The sequence below is a fragment of the Canis lupus genome, chromosome 4 (genome assembly GCF_048164855.1).
Source record: "Canis lupus baileyi chromosome 4, mCanLup2.hap1, whole genome shotgun sequence".
NCBI classification, from domain to species: domain Eukaryota; kingdom Metazoa; phylum Chordata; class Mammalia; order Carnivora; family Canidae; genus Canis; species Canis lupus.
The window spans coordinates 16,007,352-16,025,572 of record NC_132841.1 but is presented as its reverse complement, the minus strand read 5'-3'; the positions used below and the strand labels follow the sequence as shown (position 1 = coordinate 16,025,572).

At 37.2% G+C, this 18,221-nt stretch overlaps 1 protein-coding gene and 1 pseudogene across 1 annotated transcript in view; one reads left to right on the top strand and one right to left on the bottom strand.

Annotated features, from left to right (window-relative positions):
• JMJD1C (jumonji domain containing 1C) overlaps positions 1-18,221 on the top strand; it is a 330,739-nt gene that overhangs the window by 28,326 nt on the left and 284,192 nt on the right. The gene's annotated exons all lie outside the window — the stretch shown is intronic.
• Positions 4,368-4,794, bottom strand: LOC140631827 (large ribosomal subunit protein eL32-like; annotated as a pseudogene).

Genomic DNA, 18,221 nt, shown 5'->3' with positions numbered 1-18,221 from the left:
TTGTCCTTCTCCGACTGACTTACTTCACTCAGTATAATACCCTCCAGTTCCATCCACGTCGAAGCAAATGATGGGTATTTGTCATTTCTAATGGCTGAGTAATATTCCATTGTATACATATACCAAATCTTCTTTATCCATTCGTCTTTCAGTGGACTCCGAGGCTCCTGCCACTGTTTGGCTATTGTGGACATTGCTGCTAGAAACATCAGGGTGCAGGTGTCCCGGCATTTCACTACATCTGTACCTTTGGGGTAAATCCCCAGCAGTGCAATTGCTGGGTTGTAAGGCAGATCTATTTTTAACTCTTTGAGGAACCTCCACACAGTTTTCCAGAGTGGCTGCACCAGTTCACATTCCCACCAACAGTGCAAGAGGGTTCCCTTTTCTCTGCATCCTCTCCAACATTTGTGGTTTCCTGCCTTGTTAATTTTCCCCATTCTCCCTGGTGTGAAGTGGTATCTCATTGTGATTTTGATTTGTATTTTACCTTGAAAAGAATCTTAGATTTAGTACCTTCTAAGAGTAAGTATAGGGAGAAAGAGCTAGAAAGTGTGACAGTTTTATAACTTTATTTTTTTTTTAAGATTTATTTATTTTAGCGTGCATGCACGTGTGCAGCATGTACAAGTGGGAGGAAGGGCAGAGGGAGAGGAGAGAATCCCCAAGGGGACTCCCAAAGAGGGGCAAGGTCTCATGAACCATGAGATCATGGCCTGAACCGAGGATGCTTAACCAACTGAGCCATCCAGGTGCCCCAGTTTTTTAACTTTAAAATAAAAGCACACAATTAACATCAGTATCTTTGGTTCAGTCTTTTTCAGTGAATCACTTCTTTGTCTTCTGCAACATCTTTGTAAGTAGTGTAAAACTTGTACAATTAAATTTCATGCTTTCTGATTTTTATAACTAAAATGTTATAAACTATTCATAACATCCTATAAGGTAGCATTGAAGTGAGCTGGTAATATGGGCTCATGTGTTCTGATGAAGGTACAGTGTCCAAGCAGGTCCAAGAGCCAAGACCTGAGTTCAGACTCTGACCCTACCTCTTATTAACTGAGAATCTTGGGCAAGTTACTCAGTTTTTTGCCTTTTCACCCTCATGCATAAAATGGGAATTATGAAATCTGTCTCATAGGAGTATAATGATTCTTATGTGCTAGAATTCTAAAGTGCTATCCAGGGGGGAAAGTGTTATTTATTTTTAAAATACATTATGTTAACTAGGTTGGTAGTTCTTTACCAAATCACCTTTGATGGTTAAATATTTACTTGTGGACATAAATTATATGTCTGGCCTTTCAGGGGTTATTTCTATTTAACCCTAGTTAAACCTAAAATATGACTAATTAATGCTACTCTACTTAATAGGAATATTTTAAATGGTCTTAAGTACAGGAATGACTACTAAATGTTAAGTAGTAAAGTTCATTGAGTGATAGCATTAAAATAGGTAAAAATGATTTATAAATGTCACAAAACATTTTAAATACAGAGTGCAGACTTTCACTTAAATGATTCTATTTAACAGTTGTTTTCTGAGGTATTTTAACCTGCTTCCTTCAATCTTACATCTATTTATTAATTTGCTTTTCAAAAACTGTCATAAACTATATTTCAGGAGTTTGAATTTATAAATTTCAGTGAACAGGGCTTGAGGTACTTGAGGGCTTGAGATTTAACCCTGAATTATTTATTTATTTTCTTGAGACAGAGTGCGTGTGCAAGTGTGCATGAGCGAGTACAAGGGGGACAGGGAGAGGGACAAACAGACTCCCTGCTGAGCAGAGAGCCTGATGTGGGGCTTGATTCCAGGACCCTGGAATCATGACCCTGGCTGAAGGCAGATGCCCAGGCTGAGCCACCCAGGCACCCCTGAATTTGTTTTTAGTGGATTTGATTTTTCCATTTTTTTCTTAGTGTTTGCATGTGTAGCCTGCCTTCCAGCTCTGGCTGAATTGCTGTTTTTCCATGATACATTTGCTATTGAGACTAATTTAAGTCTTTTTCAGTTAACATGAAGGCCAAAATTGACATTAATACATTGGTATTTAATCAGTCTTGCCTGTAGATTTTACACAAGTTTAAAAGTCCTTTTGTGTACTGTAGTGCCTGCGTAGCACAGTCGAGTGAGCCTGGGACTTTTGGATTTGGCTCAGATTAGGGTTGTGGGATCGAGCCCCAAGCTTCATGTGCTGTGCTCTGAGTCTGCTTAAAACTCTCTCTTCCTCTCTTTTAGCCCTTTCCCCCCAATGCCTCTGTAGTGTATGCTTGTGATATTTTTATCTCAGAGACCATATAACTTTCCTGTCTCTCTCTCTCTCTCACTCTCACTCTCCTTCCCCCTCCTTCCCCCTCTCTTCACCGTGTGCCTTCTAATCCCAATATTGACAACATACTTTAAAGGTCACTAAGCAATGTAGCTCATTGATTAAAAGGGATGATTTTAAAGTGAATGACACAATGTGAATTCTGCCCTCACCACTCTGACTGTGATCTTTAGGCATGTACTTTCCAATCTAGGGGGTGATAAGGCCTGTCTTAGGGTCTTCTCAGAATTAAATTAGCTGTTGTTTATAATGTGTTTATTATAGGGTCTGATGCAAAATGTTACTATTTTTTTTTTTATTATTGCTAAACTGAGTGACAATTTTATACCATTACTTGATTGCCTAGTTTCCTTGACTAGTTTGTGGACTTGAGAAAAGGAAGAAGGTATAGTTGTTCTATATATCTGCCACTCTTCCTATCTTGGTATTTTGTATGTAAAGATATCTTTCTTCAGTTGAGCTATTTGTTTCAGCTGCTTGAGACCTGAAGGTCCAGGAGGTAGTAATTTTTATTCTTTAAAGATTTTACTGGGGATCCCTGGGTGGCTCAGCGGTTTGGCGCCTGCCTTTGGCCCAGGGCGCGATCCTGGAGCCCCGGGATCGAGTCCCGCATCGGGCTCCTGGCATGGAGCCTGCTTCTCCCTCACTCTGCCTCTCTCTCTCTCTCTCTCTCTCTCTGTCTATCATAAATAAATAAATATTAAAAAAAAAGATTTTACTTACTCATTTGAGAGAGAGAGATCACAAGCAGTGGGGAGGGGTATAGGGAGAAGCTGACTCCCTGCTGAGCAGGGAGCCTGACTTGGGGATTGATTGAAGGACCCTGGACCTGTGCCATGACCTGTGCCGAAGGCAGACACCCAACCAACTGAACCACCCAGGTGCCCCAGGAGGTAGTAATTTTTATAGTTTTGTTTAGACACAAATTAGAATTTTGCATGCTAGGGGATCTTGTGGAAAGGAATGAGTCACTCGTCTAGTGGAGATGAGAACTTTACCTAGAGAATGTGGTGACTTTCTGCTCTTTTTTCCAACAAGTGCATAGGCAAAATTAGGTGCCATCATTTTATCTCCAAATTTGGGGATTTGCAAATGTCTGGAAGATGACCTTTATGTACCTTAAAGCCCGCTATACTCAGTACATATTTATTAACTGATCTCTTTCCAAGAGTAAGAACGATTTTCTGTACCTTTGTACAGGACCACGCAGAGTGATTGGTTGTTTTGATATTTAACAGGTTTTAGGGTTGCTTTGTTTTTCTGAAGGCCTCAGTTTTTTGAATCCGTATCATCTGAAGGTTACAGTTAGAATCATTTTTTAAAAATTTCTCTAAGCTTTTATTCTGAGGTTTTTCTAAAATATGCTACTTTCTTACCTCTTTTCTAGGTACTTTTTAGTTAGGTTGTTATTCCAGTGCTGTTCTCTCAGTTTACAAAGAAAACTTGTACAACTTTGGAGTAGAAAATTGACTTATTTCTTTTATAGTGATTTATCGTTTTTAAACCATTTAGAGACTTAAAAATGAGAACTTTGTTAAAGTATAATTCACATACCACATAATTTACTCAATTAAAGCATATGATTCTGTGGTTTTTAGTGTATTCACAGAGCTGTACAGCTGTCATCACAATCAGTTTTAAAACATCCAAACTAAAAAAACAAAATCCAAATCATCTCCCAAAGGAACTCTATACATGTTAGCAGTCACTTTCCATTCACATAAATGGAATTATATAATATGTAGGGTTTTTTTTAACCGACTTTTTTCACTTACCAAAATGTTTTTGAAGTTCATCATTTGTAGCATGTATCAGTACTTTATTCATTTTTATTGATGAATAAAATCCTTTTGTAAGGCTATATACAACATTTTATTTAATCCATTTATGAGTTGATGGGCATCTAATTGTTTCCAATTTGGAGTCATTATGAATAATGCTGCTATGAACATGCAATCTACAGGTTTTTTTATATTTTCATTAGGGAAATTATTATTTTTATAAAGTAAAATAACCAAGTTTTTTTTTGTAGTTTTATGGTTTTGTTAACAGAAATATGACGTGCACATAAGTCTGTTTGTTTTCTTTGCTGTACAGCCTGGCTTTGGGATTGGTAACTCTGATGGCCAGCTAGGCTGCTCTTTGTACAATGGCCTTGCGGTTCTTGGAGGAGAGATTGTTAGCAAGCTCTGTACAGCAACACTTCAAGCTCCTTGACATTATTGACAAGGAGCTTCCGGAAGCCACTGGGCAGCCTGTCCCATGTTTTCTTGTTGTATCTGTAACCAATGTTGGATATCAAGATCTGGCCTTTGAATCTTCTGTGTACCCTATTGTCACTGCCTTTGGGTTCCTGCCAGTTGCGCTTAATTTTGACAGAATGGTCTGACTGGTGCCAGATGAACTTCCTGGTCCTCTTTTTAACAATCTTGGGCCTCACCAAAGATCTGAGGGCAGCCATTATGCCCAGTAACAGATGGCTACCACCTCCACAGGCAGCGCCAAGGAAGAGTAAAATAACCAAGTTCTAAAGGAAAAGAAGTTGGGTGCTACTTTTAGAAAAATTTTTTGCATATATTTAAAAATTCTCTATCCCTATTATTCCCATATATTAGTTAACTTCTGCTAGGTTTACTGCAATAACAAATAACTTCAAAATCTCAATAGTTAACAATAATAAAGGTTTGTTTCTTATGTTACATGTTAGTTGCAGTTGTCTGGGGCTCTGTTCTGTCTTTTCATTCCAGAATTCAGGCTGAAGGAACAACCTGTATTTGGGATATGCTATTCTTATAACTGAAGGTAAAAGCAACAAAACTAGTGGAAACATGCGTTAAAAGCCTTTGCTCAGATCTGGCAAATGTCACATTTCTGCTCGCAGTATTTGGTTTAGAAAAGTCCTATGGCAAACCTAACAATTGGGAAGGGAAATACAGTCTCACTACAGGTAGTCACATGGCATTATATGGGAATATAGAGCCTTCTTATACATGGAAGGAGGCACCGATAATTGGGAACAGAAATTCAGATTATCACACCTCAGAAGAAAATAATGGAACTTATGGAGGAAAGAAAAGAAAGATGGAGGTGAAGCTGGTGAAACACCATGTCTTTTGAATTCGAGCACTAAGTTTAAGAGATTGCAGACTTTAACCAACAGTTTCTAGAAGTGAGCCAAAGACCCATGCAAGAGGATGAGGGTGGGGGTGAGCGATCTATCAAGTGTGTTACATGTGATGTAATTTATGTAAGAGATGACTTATCAGGGAAAAGACTTACTTCTCTTTCTTCTTAAAACTTCTGGGAGCAATCTTTTGACCAGTCCCATTCCTCTCCTGACAGCTCATCATACTAGAAGCTCATCCTCCTCTCCAGGCACTTTGTTACCCTGTCACTTGGGAAGTTGAACCAGAAAGAAAATTGAACCAAACCTATTTTTATCCTACCTACCCAATTTTTCTGATACCCCTTTCCTGCTATAGCAGGCATCAAAAGAGCTTTTTATTTGATTATCTTCTGGGTGTCATGTACTTTAGACAGTTATTTCCTGACTTGAAAATTCTGAGATGCAGCTCACTGTAGTGAAAGTAGAAAGGGTCTCAAGTCAGGCCAGTCCCACCATAAATACTGTGCTTCCCAGCTCAGCTATCTGTTATTATAGCACTTCTCAAAATGGTCCTGGGACCAACAGCATTAGCGTCACATGGGAAGTTGCTAGAAATTCTCAGGCTCCATGGCTGTGGGCTAGAAGTCTGTCTGAAGTCATTTTGATAAATACTAAAGTTTGAGAACCACTGTATTGTTTTACTCTGTGTCCTCCTCTCCCCATACTTTTAAATCAATTTGTCCTCTTATGCCCTTCCCTCCCTGCTACCAGTATACTTCTCACATCTCAGACCTTGCAGCATTTTTTTTTTAAGTTTTCATTCTGGAAAATTTGGATATATAGAAAAGTAGAGACAATAAGGAATCCCCTTGTATTCAGTAACTAATTTCAGCAGTTATGAACACATGGCCAGGACTGATTTATTATTTTCACCAACGCCTATCTTGCCTGAGATGATTTTGAAGCAAGTCACACCAATTAATCTGTGAATTTGTCAGTAAATCTCTCTAGGAGATAAGGCCGGCCTTCCTTACCTTCATTCCTCTTCCTTTCTTCCTTCCCTTCATAACCAACGCACCACTCCCCTTCTCTTCCCAAAGAACCAAAACAAAATCAGAATTTCTTGGGTGCCTAGGTGTGTCTCAGTGGTTGAGCATCTGCCTTTGGCTCAGGTCATGATCCCAGGGTCCTGGGATTGAATCCCACATCAGGCTCCCTGTGGAAAGCCTGTTTTTCCTCTGCCTATGTCACTGCCTCTCTCTCTCTCTCTCTCTCTCTCTCTCTCTGTCTTTCATGAATAACTAAGTAAATAAAATCTTTAAAAGAAAATCAATTTCTTAATCTCATCTAGTCTTCACATTTCCCCAATTATATATTTTTGCCTTTTAAAAATGTAGTCTGTTTTCTTGAATCTGTACAGTATCCTGTCTCTTAAAGTTTTTAATCTCTAAATTTCTCATCTCTTCTGCCCTCATTCCTTTGTACTTTTTGTTGAAGAAATTAGGTTCTTTATTTTGGAGAGTTTCCTTCAGTCTTAATTCTGTTGATTGCATACCCATGGTCATTTAACACATTCCTCTGCTCTTGTGTTACCTATAAATCGGTCGTTGGATTTAGAGGCTTGATCAAATTCAGGTCTGAGGTTTTCTTGGCCCAAGTATCTCAAAGATTGTATGTGTCTTTCCATTAAGAGGCATTTAATGTATGTTAGCAGCCATTGATGGATTACATCCATTAATTCACTAGGTGTTGCAAAATGATATTCTTTTTAAAAGTTATTTCTTCCTTATATTTTATAACTTATTACCCTGGGATAAAATTTAAATATGGAGGATAGATGCTTAAGTATTTCCTTTTACTTATCAATTTTCAAATGAATGAATTGATTCCTTGGGATCCTCCAAAGATTGTAAATGAATTAATCTTAGATTGATATTAATGAATTAATTTAATGAAGATTTAGATTAATATTTTAAAATATTTATGGATTTAGAGATATATTATGTTTTAGCCCATTACTGCATTAATGCTCAAATTGGCCAAAGTTTCTTCAAGTTGTCTATTGTGTCTTCTTGACATGACCCTCGTAGTCTTTTTTTTTTTTTTTTTTTTTTTTTTATGATAGTCACACAGAGAGAGAGAGAGAGAGAGAAAGGCAGAGACACAGGCAGAGGGAGAAGCAGGCTCCATGCACCGGGAGCCCGATGTGGGATTCGATCCCAGGTCTCCAGGATCGCGCCCTGGGCCAAAGGCAGGCGCCAAACCGCTGCGCCACCCAGAGATCCCACCCTCGTAGTCTTTGATTTCTTTTTTTGCTGCAGGATATCCCAGGATCATCTTGTAAATGTGTTGACACAGACCAGGAAATAGGCTTTTGCTTAAAGAACATTGATACTTAGAGACCACAATCTGGGTGTTAGGAGTACTCATTACTATTTGTTTTTTTAGTGAACAGATTTAGGAAATACATTTTTGTTGTTGTTTTTAATGCATAGGCCCTATGTTTCATACTGGACAAATAGATCCTTGTCATTGTTAATAATAACTAGACATGATGTTACAAATGCTAAAAAATGTTTGGTTTTTGGTGTGGAAGCATGTAAGAGGGTTGCTTCACATAAAGGAAAGGGGGGTGTCAAGGAAGACTTCCTCCAGTGACAACACTTGATCTTAGCTTTGAGGAATAAAGTAAAGCAGAGATAGTTTCAAGAGTCTATTTATTTAGGTCATACATTTTATATGCTTCTGTTTTCCCACCAGTGACCTGACCAAGATGAGACTCATTTTGCTTCACTGGAAATTTGACATTTTGTCTGTCTTCAGGTTTTCTCTTTGAGTAATTATATGGTAATACTGTAAGAAATATCACTGTGTGTATATTATTGTGCATTTGTTTTGTGGTGGGACAAGAGTCTTAGAAGGGAAGTTACAGAGTTCAAGAATATGTACATTTTAACCTTTGTTATAGAGACTGCCAAATCACCATCAGAAAAAGTTATAGCAGTTTATAGCTTCTACCAACAGGACAGTAGTGCCTATTTCTTCACACCTATGATCGTGAAATCTTAAAACTCAATTTTTTCAATTATTTAGTATCAGTTGTTATGATTCCTTCCCAGAATATCAAAGGAAGTTCATTTTAATATGTTTGCTTCTTTTTTTCTTAAAGATTTATTTATTTTGGGGTATGGGGAGAGAGTACAAGAGCGAGTAGGGGTGGGGGAAAGGCAGAAGGAGAGAGAATCTCCAGCAGATTCTGTGCTGAGCAAGGCTCAATCCCACGACCTTGAGATCATGACCTTAGCCAAAACTAAAGAGTTGGTTGGTTAACCAACTGCACCATCCAGATACCCTTGTTTGCTTGTACAAAATGAATATATGATTTTTAATTTACAGTATTTTCAGTACTTCTGGAACCTAGAAACTTATTTTATAATGGATCTTTCTAATACTTTACTATGTATTAATAACTTCATGTTTTGTAAGTAACTCAAAGTCAGGATACCTAGATATTATATACCCTTGTTTCTCACCAGCTGCAGGAAGAGAAGGCTTCCTGATTTCTCACTCTATTTTTTTGTTTGTTTTGTTTTGTTTTGGTTTTTGGAATATGATCTGGAGGTTTGGGTTAGAAAGAAACACTTTTTTAACTTTAATTTTTATATTTTTAATTTTTTAGAAGATTTTATTTATTTGAGATACAGTGAGCGAGCAAGAGATGGAGCATGAGTAGGGGGAGGGGCAGAAGGAGAGGGAGAAGCAGATTCCCTGCTGAGCAGGGAGCCCAACATGGGGCTCGATTCTTGGACTCTAGGATCATGACCTAAGTTGCTTCAGATGCTTAACTGACTGAGCCACCCAGGTGCCCTGGAAAGAAAACATTCTTAAAGTATTTTGAGAACCTTCTAATTTTACCAGCCTGTTTCTACCTTTATATGATTTTACTACCTCAGTTTCTGGTGGCCATTTGTGTGGTCTGTGAAAATGGCTAACCCATAAATTAATTTACACGTGAAAGCAAAACATTTGTGCTTTCTCTTTTAGGTGCTATTGAATTTATTATCTTAATATTATCTGTACTTTGAGAAATTATATGTTTTGTTTGTCTACTTAAAAATGGCCTATGATTCATACATATGTCTCAATCCATATTTTAATAGTTCTGTGTTTAAATTTTTCTGCTATAAATACATAATTTCATTAGGTCTCCATACCCAGCGAATTTTTTAGAATTAGGAATGATATTAAGAAAAAGAAGATCAGGAAAAAGATAAACAAAAGAGAAAGAAATTGAAGAAATCCAGATGATTTAAGATCATATTTTTTCCCCTTTAAATAGAAAGCTAACACTTTTTCATCTGACATTTCTCTTAAAGATGCAGCTGTTATCTAGACTTATATTTTAGTCAGAGCTTCACAGCTAAAATAAAGTGAAGACTTTAATATTGTGGTTTTTCAGACTGTGGTAGGTTATTTGGGTTATTTTCAATTGCCTTGATCATCACCCCCTGCCCAACTTCATTTTGGATTTCCTACCTTGAGCTTGATATATAAAAGTATGATTTGTTTTCTTTTTCTTACACTTTTAATGATTATAAATTAGCTTTTTAAAAATGATCTTTTAAGTCTTTATTATATATTAGAAGTTTTCTTCTCATTAATTTTGTCATACTTGTTCATGTCAGAAGAAGCCTTTTTTTTTTTTTTAGAAGAAGCCTTTTTATTTGGAGATTTAGCTTGCCTTTCAAAGAAAAAGTGATAATTATTCTGTGTTATTTAAAAATAAATTCTCTATAAGGGCAAGGAATTTCTGCTAGATTGGATTTTCTTTTTCTTTTTTAGTTTAGAATGAATTATCTTTTGTGGTGACAAATAACTGTTTCTGAGGCTGGCAAGAAAACTCCCTCTTGGGACTCTCATAGAAGTGTTGTGGCAGCTATCTGATCCAGCTGCTTAGAAAGTGCTCTGAAAGTTGCCTTATTTGTCTGGAAAGAGTCTGGAGCCCAAATTTGGCTTTTTCCCCTGAGGAGTGTTGTAGCTCTAAGCCAATATGGGAACAACCATGAAAGATTCTGTGGTTACAGTGTGAAATAGAGTAGTACCAAGACATAAATTTAAAGTTGTACTCCAAAGCAAATTTTCAGACACAGTAACGAAGGGGCTCCTTAAGGTAGGCTTGCACAGTATTTATATTCATATTCACCTTCTTAGGAGACCAAGAGAAAGGAGAGGAAAGGAAAGGAAGCCTCTCCTTTTCTTATTCTTTCCTGTTTATTCTAAACAGTCCACAACCACACTGATTGCTGTATATGAGAGTCACTGTGTAAGAAAAGGAGGGTCAAGAGTATTGGTGCAGATTACTTCTTACTAAAAAATAAAACTGTAGATCTTTGTATAATATTTTAGTGAATACTAGTGACCTTATATTAAAATACTATATATCAGGGATGCCTGGGTGGCTCAGCGCTTAAGGGTCTACCTCTGGCCCACGGCGTGATTCTGGAGTCCCTGGATCGAGTCCCACATCTGGCTCCCTGCATGGACCTGCTTCTCTCTCTGCGTCTCTCATGAATAAATAAATAAAATCTTAAAAAAATATATTTTAAAGTATACTATGAAATTATTTTTAATCAGATTAAACAGAGAAAAGGGTCAGTAATTTAAAATAATTGGGTGTGGGGAAGAAAGGTATTGATAAGAAGAACTATAATAATAAAACAAGATGAGAAAGGCAAGAGGAAAGAAGGAAGTAGAGGAGTTAAAAAAGAAAAATTCCAGTTTTCTCCATCTAATGAGTTGGTTCCTCCCTGCCAACTTTGGGGTTGTCCTGTGGAGAGGCCCATACACTAAGTTGTGTGACTTTTGGGCAAAGTAACTTAATAGTTCAGTATCTCAGTCTTGTTATTTCTAAGGTTGGTACACTTTATCTGTAATTTCTCTGTAGAGTACCTGGCAGATGATGCGTGCTCAGTAAATGTTAGCTATTATTACTATCACTATTGTTGTTGTTATCAGTACCTTCTGTATTCATGTACTCAACCAAAATGTTTATGAAGCTACTATCCCAGAAATTGGTGATTAAACAAGATGAGGTCCTTCCCCAAATGAAGTTTCCATTCTTGTTAATAAGACAAATATGAGCTAGTAAATAAGCAATTATAGGTTATGCTTAGTGCTATGAAGGGAATAAAGGGGGTGAGAAAGGAAGAGTAACTGGGGAGGTCACTTTAGGTGAGGGTATCTGATAAGACCTTCTTGAAGAGGTGGCATTTTAGCTGAAGCTTAAAGATTGACAGCCCATCAGGTCGAGAGCCTGGGAAAGTGCATTCCAATAAAGGGAGCATCAATGCAAGGCTCAAGAGTTGGAGGCAGCTTGGCCCATTTGAGGGATAGTTGTGGAAAAGGAGGGAACAGTGGTCTGAGAGGGCCTAGGGCCCTGTCTGGCTGTTTTCCTCAGCAGACTCCTGCTCAGTGCATCTGAGAAAACCTTCAGTGCTACCTGAGACCCCAGGGGAAGATCACCTCGGTGTGCATGTGCACTGGACCTAGGGATGGAGGACCTCTGAAACTCTCTCTTCCTCAGATTGGTCAGGAAACCAGTCATTTATTAAAAACTCTAAAATTTTAATTCCATACACTTTTTAAAAAATTTATTTATTTATTTATTTATTTATTTATTTATTTATTTATTTATTTATTTTAGAGAGAGCACAGCATTAGGGGTAGAGAGAGGAGAGAGAATCTCAAGCAGGTTCTGCGCTGAATGCAAAGCCCTGCATGGAGCTCCATTCCATGACCCTGAGATCATCATGACCTGAGCCGAAACCAAGAGTAGAATGCTTAACCTACTGTGCCACCCAGGTGTCCTTCAGGTCCAAACTTTGTTAAACTCAACCAGTTATTACTGGTTGTTTCAGAAAAGACATGGTTTGTCTTTAGTTTTTTTTCAGTTTAATTTTTGTTCTTTTTGGTTGTTCTGTCCATGGTTTCTCATAATTACAGTTTTAAGCTTATTAATAGTTTTTAAATAACTTTTATTTACAATTACATTTTAGGATAATGGACATTAAGGAGGGCACTTGATATAATGAGCACTGGGTGTTGTATACAACTGATGAATCACTAAACTCTGTCTCAAACTAATATATGTTAATTGATTTAAAAAGTCTAAAATAAAAATATTAAAAAAATAAAATTATATTTTTGACAAGGCATATTATGTAAAAACTGAAAAACAAAATAGAATAGAAAGAAAAGGGAAAATCAGTGAGATGGAGACATAAAAAATAAATAAAAGACGATATAAAAATTTTTTGCACCAAACAGTAAAATGTGTTTCTCCTTGTCTACTGTGAGTCACTTGTTACCTGTTTTTGGGAATTTCTTCCAGAGGAATAGTTAAGAAAAGTAGTTGAGCAAATTGTTTTTTCAGTACTTTAGGCAGTTTTGTTCATCTAAATTTTTATCTTTCGTGTTATTATTAAATGTTTTTAAAAATTACTTTTGAGGGGTACCTGGCTGGCTCAGTTCATGATTACAGAGTCCCAGAATTGAGCTCTGTGTCTGGCTCACTGCTGAGTGGCGAGTCTGCTTCTCCTTCTGCCCCTCAACCTGTTTGTGTTCTCTCTCAAATCAAAAAATCTTTTAAAAAATCACTTTTGAAACTAGGACATTAGAATTTTTTTTTTTAAGATTTTGTTTATTTATTCATGAGAGACACACAGAGAGAGGCAGAGACAAAGGCAGAGGGAGAAGCAAGCTCCATGCAGGGAACCCGACATGAGACTCGATCCCGGGTCTCCAGGATCAGGCCCTGGGCTGAAGGCAGCGCTAAACTGCTGAGCCACCCGGGCTGCCCTGAAACCAGGACATTAAAAGCACTTTGGAAAATTGGTTTTATTTAATCAGTTTTGTATTTAACTTTAATCTTAGGAGAGAATCCCAGGTTTCAGGTAAAAAGAAAATGAGACCAATATATTTATTTGTCTGTTACTGACTTTTCTGTTGCGTAGGATGTCTTTATATGGTAAGGTAGGCTTATAATTAGGGATTTTTTTTATGGTTTTGTGTTGGTTATATTCTTTGTATGAGGTTTATATCCTTTTTTGTTGTTAACTTTTATCTTTTTTATCCTTTTTTTTTTTTTTTTTTTGAGATTTTATTTATTTGTCCATGAGAGACAGAGAGATAGGCAGAGGGGAGAAGCAGGCTCCCCAGAGGGAGCCTGATATGGGATTCGATTCCAGGATCCCGGGATCAGAACCCGAGCCAAAGGCAGACATTCAACTACTGAGCCACCCAGGTGCCTTTTTTTTTTTTTTATCTTTTTGATCACTCTAACATAATCATGATCCTTGGCCTAAAGAGAATGACCAGGTTGAATTCAGTCCCCAAAGTTGCATGTAAGTAATCTTTAAACTGTTTTGTGGAATGCTCAAAATATATTTTACTATAAAAGTCAGGCGTCTTTTGTCATATTTAATATAGAATATACTGCAAATTATCTAGATGCTTTTAAAATGGTAGGGGAGTTTGACTATTTCATTATATTTGGTAGCCTAGTTTATTTAGCAGAGAGCCATAAAGAAGTGTATTACCAAAAAAATTCAGCCTGCTTCTAGAGGAAAAAAAATGTTTATTCTAATTATAAGTATTAGCTTATCTTTTTCCAGTCCTCCTTTGATTTACATGGTTAAGTTTTGATAAATTCTTTAAGATGTTATTCTTTTGGGAAACACTAATGGCTTCTTGATCATCATCACCTTGCCTAACTGAAAATTTGGCTTTCAGTTCTTCTTATGCTTTTTTTTCAGGGTCATAAGGCATAGTGTCAAATCCTCAATGCCCAGTGCTGTTTCCAGAACATTCTTCATGTTCCTCTTGTGGCAAACCCTGGTTCTTGAGGTTCATGTCCCCCAGGCATACTGCTTCCTCCTTCATTCCAGTTGTGAATCTCCATTCCCTGATGAATAAAGTTCATTCACTTCTTGCCTTCTATTCTTGCCACCACTTTGTCTTTGTGTGGCATATCCAACAACATAGTTTCTCATTTCCTTGACCTCATCTCTAGCAACTTTTATTTCTGCTTTATTTCTTCCACTTTGTTTGTAAGGACAAATGGTAGTCCTGTAAGTTACCTTGAATCTTCCAGCTCTAAAATCATGAATTTGATCCCACACTGATCACAGCCTTCTATCCTTCTCATTCTCTTATTCAGTTATTTCCACTACATCTTTATTTTCTTTTATTTTTAAGGAATTGAATATGATATACCTTCCATCTATCTGTCAGGTTCCTCACACATAGTTTTTTGCAGCAACTACAATTTTTTTTTTTTATTGAAGCACACTATACACACAGAAAAGAGTATATATGTTAAATATGTATCTCAATGAATTTTCACAACTGAACACACTCATATAAGCAGTGCCTAGAGTAAGAAACAGCATGTTACCAATGCTCTAAAGCCCCCTCGACCTCCCCTAAAACACCCAATCCACTTTCTCAGCTTCCCACAACATAAACTATTTTATAGCATAACTGTAATGTATCTTTAGTTATCAAATGATGGGAAAAGAATAGTTAATCCCAACTTATTCACGTAAAGTAGGTTATATAAAACTCTTTTCCTATTTTCTCTGTTTACTGCTGTCCTAATTAAATGGTTGTGATCACCTCCGAGAATGTGTTCCTACTGTAGTGTTAGTATTGCCTTTAAATACAGGACAGCTGTGTTTTTTGTGTTTTGTTTTTTTTTTTTTTTTAAGATTCACTTTCAACCCATTTTGAAAAGAAGCTGGGCTTAATGGCTTTTCATGGAAATGTTAGGATAGTTACCTCTTTTTTTTCTAATGTGCATTTTATATTTTCTTTTAGGCACCATAGTTCTTTCCCGAAGCCTTAATTTGAGGTAGCTTTAGAACATTATTGCTTAAAATGCCATTTAAAAATGCTGTTTTCTTGGCTCTAAGGAGGATGCACCTGGACTACTCTTCTGGTCTGATGGATCCCCACTTTGTGGTTTGAAAGCAGGGCATACTAGGAGGGCCTTCTGTCCATTTAAAGAAATGTTCATGTATATGAATTCATGCTCTGACTATAGAGTACTAAGATTATCAAATAAATGTATGCAAACATACAAACCCATTTCCAGCACTCTCTTTAAAAAAGAAAAAAAGTTATACTTTCTATTATACCAGTTCCTAAAAGTAGAATTTTGGAATTAGGTCATTGTGGAGTGAATCCTAGTTCTGTCATCCATGCTCTATGACCATATGCACTTCCTTTCACCTCTCCATGTCGTCTGTAAAATGGGAATAATATATCTTTTCTAAATTATAAGTGAGGAATAAATGGCATGATGAATTTGATGTATACTAAAATCCTGCTGGTTTCACACAGATTCACGATAAATGATAGTTTTATCTCCTTTCTTATTCAAGGTCGAAGAGTGTCAAAGCCTTTATCACATTATTCCTACATAACTATAGTAATTTAATAAATAGTTTCTTCGTCTCCTGCCCTAATTAATCTCAAATGCTTGCCTTTCTAGATCTGTCTTCCTGAACTATTATTCCCATCTTTGCTATTTCCTTTTTAAAAACATCAGTAGATTTCTTGGCCAGCAGTCTGGCATAGAAGGACTTCATAGATTGGCTTGAGAACTTCTGACCTTATTATCCATCACTGCCTTTTCTAGGCTAACCATCTGTCTCCTTGGTGCACTTTAGATTTTCCAACCTCTGCACTTGCCCAATAGGAATGTCCTCTCATTGTGACATGTCTCCCATTCAGGTATTTCAGATAGAGGCCATTTTGCCTTTCTCATTGGTGATGCTCTCCAAGGCCTCTCACAGACTAAAATTTTCCTTTACGTACCTTCAGAATCTGTCCCCTTAACCAGTCAGCTGTCTTTAGTTTCCTTGTCTTGTTGCCTTTCTGTTCATGTGCCTAGAAAATCTCCCAACCTGGATTGTTCTATTCCAGAGTTTCACACCTGTTAATGCTTTGGACCAGATAATTCTTTGTGGTAGGAGGCTGTCTTGTGTATTGTCAGATTGTAACAGCATCCGGTAGAGGCCAGTAGCAAGCTCTTTCCTGTATATTGTGACAACCAGATTGTCTCCTGATATTGCCACATTTCGCAAAGGGACAAAATTGTCTGTCCTATCCTTTTTTGTTGAAAACCATTATTCTAACTGTATGCCTTAATTTGCCTTTTCACTTGTATTTCAGAGGAAAAATCATATGGGTCATGGTTCCCATAAATCCGTAGTTTCTGATTCATCTGGGTCCTTAATTGTGCCTAGTAGTTCTTTAATACTTTCCTGGAATTATTTTAGGCCTTATTCACCTCAAATTTCCTGTCTCATTGCCTTTCTTTTATTCTTAGTGGATGACTTTGTCTTCTCTTTGAAGAGAAAAGAAGGTAGGTTTTATTTTTATTTGTTTGTTTGTTTATTTATTTATTTATTTAGTTTTTTAGAAGGTAGGTTTTAGATTTGTCCTCCCTCAACTTTGTGATATCATGAGCTTATCTGATATTCAATTCTGACACCTATATTTATCTAATTTTGTGACCTTTGACAAGTTAGCCTTTTACGTGTCACTTTCTTCACTCATCCTATGGCTGTCATGACCTTAGCATAGTGCCTTGCCCACATTATCAGATTGTGATGGGGTTAGGAAATGTCAGAGCTAGAGAAGTGAGTGTTGTTATATATGAAGCGCAGAGAGAGCCTCTAGTTAGAGATGAGACTCTGGGGAAAGTGAAACATGAGCCACATGGAGTTATTTGAAGAAAGGACTTGAAAAAATGGGACTATAATATAATATGAGAGATAGAATAGTAACTGTAGGGCGATGAGCAATGAGAGAGTGAGTGGGTGGGTTTAGTTTTAGATGGGAAAGACATGAGGATTTATAAATGCCCATAGTAAGGTATCATCAGAGAGGGAAACATTAAAGTTAAAAAAGAAATAGAATAAGCTAACTTACTGCAACAACCTCTTAATTATTCTCTATCCATTTTCCATGCCGCAGTGGATTAATCAATTTTTAAAAATGTTCTTTTAAAAAAAATTATTTGACAGAAAGAGCACAAGCAGGGGGAGCAGCAGGCAGAGGGAGAGGAAGCAGGCTCCCCACTGATCAGAGAATCTGATGCTGGGCTCCATCCCAGGATGCTGGGATCATGACCTGAGCTTAAGGCAGACACTTAACCAACCGAGCAACCCAGGTGCCCCTGAGTTAATCATTTTAAGTGCAAATCTGATTTATTACTTCCCTGCTTAAAGCCTTTAAATGTATGCACTTGCCGGTAGTCTTAATCCCAAACTTCATAAGATCATGGCCACTTGTTGCTGCTGCTAATATGTCCACCTTCAGCTCTCACTGCTCCTTTTCTCTCCACCTATATATACTCCCTCTGCCCCCACACACTCTCTGACCAAATATGTGTTTCAGGCTTTAGTCATATTGTACTGAATTTCTCTCAGTTCCTCAAATATGCTAGGTTCTCCCAAGCTCTATTTTTTACATTCGCCTGAAATCCTTTCCCTTTTCTCCTTCTTTGGCTGACTTTCATTCATTCTTCAGGCTTCATCAATCCTACCATTTCTTTCTGATCACTGCTCCAACTTGAAGCCTGGATTAGTTAGCCCTTCTGTGTGCTGCCATTCATCTGTCCTTTAATATCTTCTCTTAGATTTCTCATACTTTTATACCAAATGATAAAAGTCTTTTTACATGTTTGTATGTCTACTACATTATAAACTCTGTGA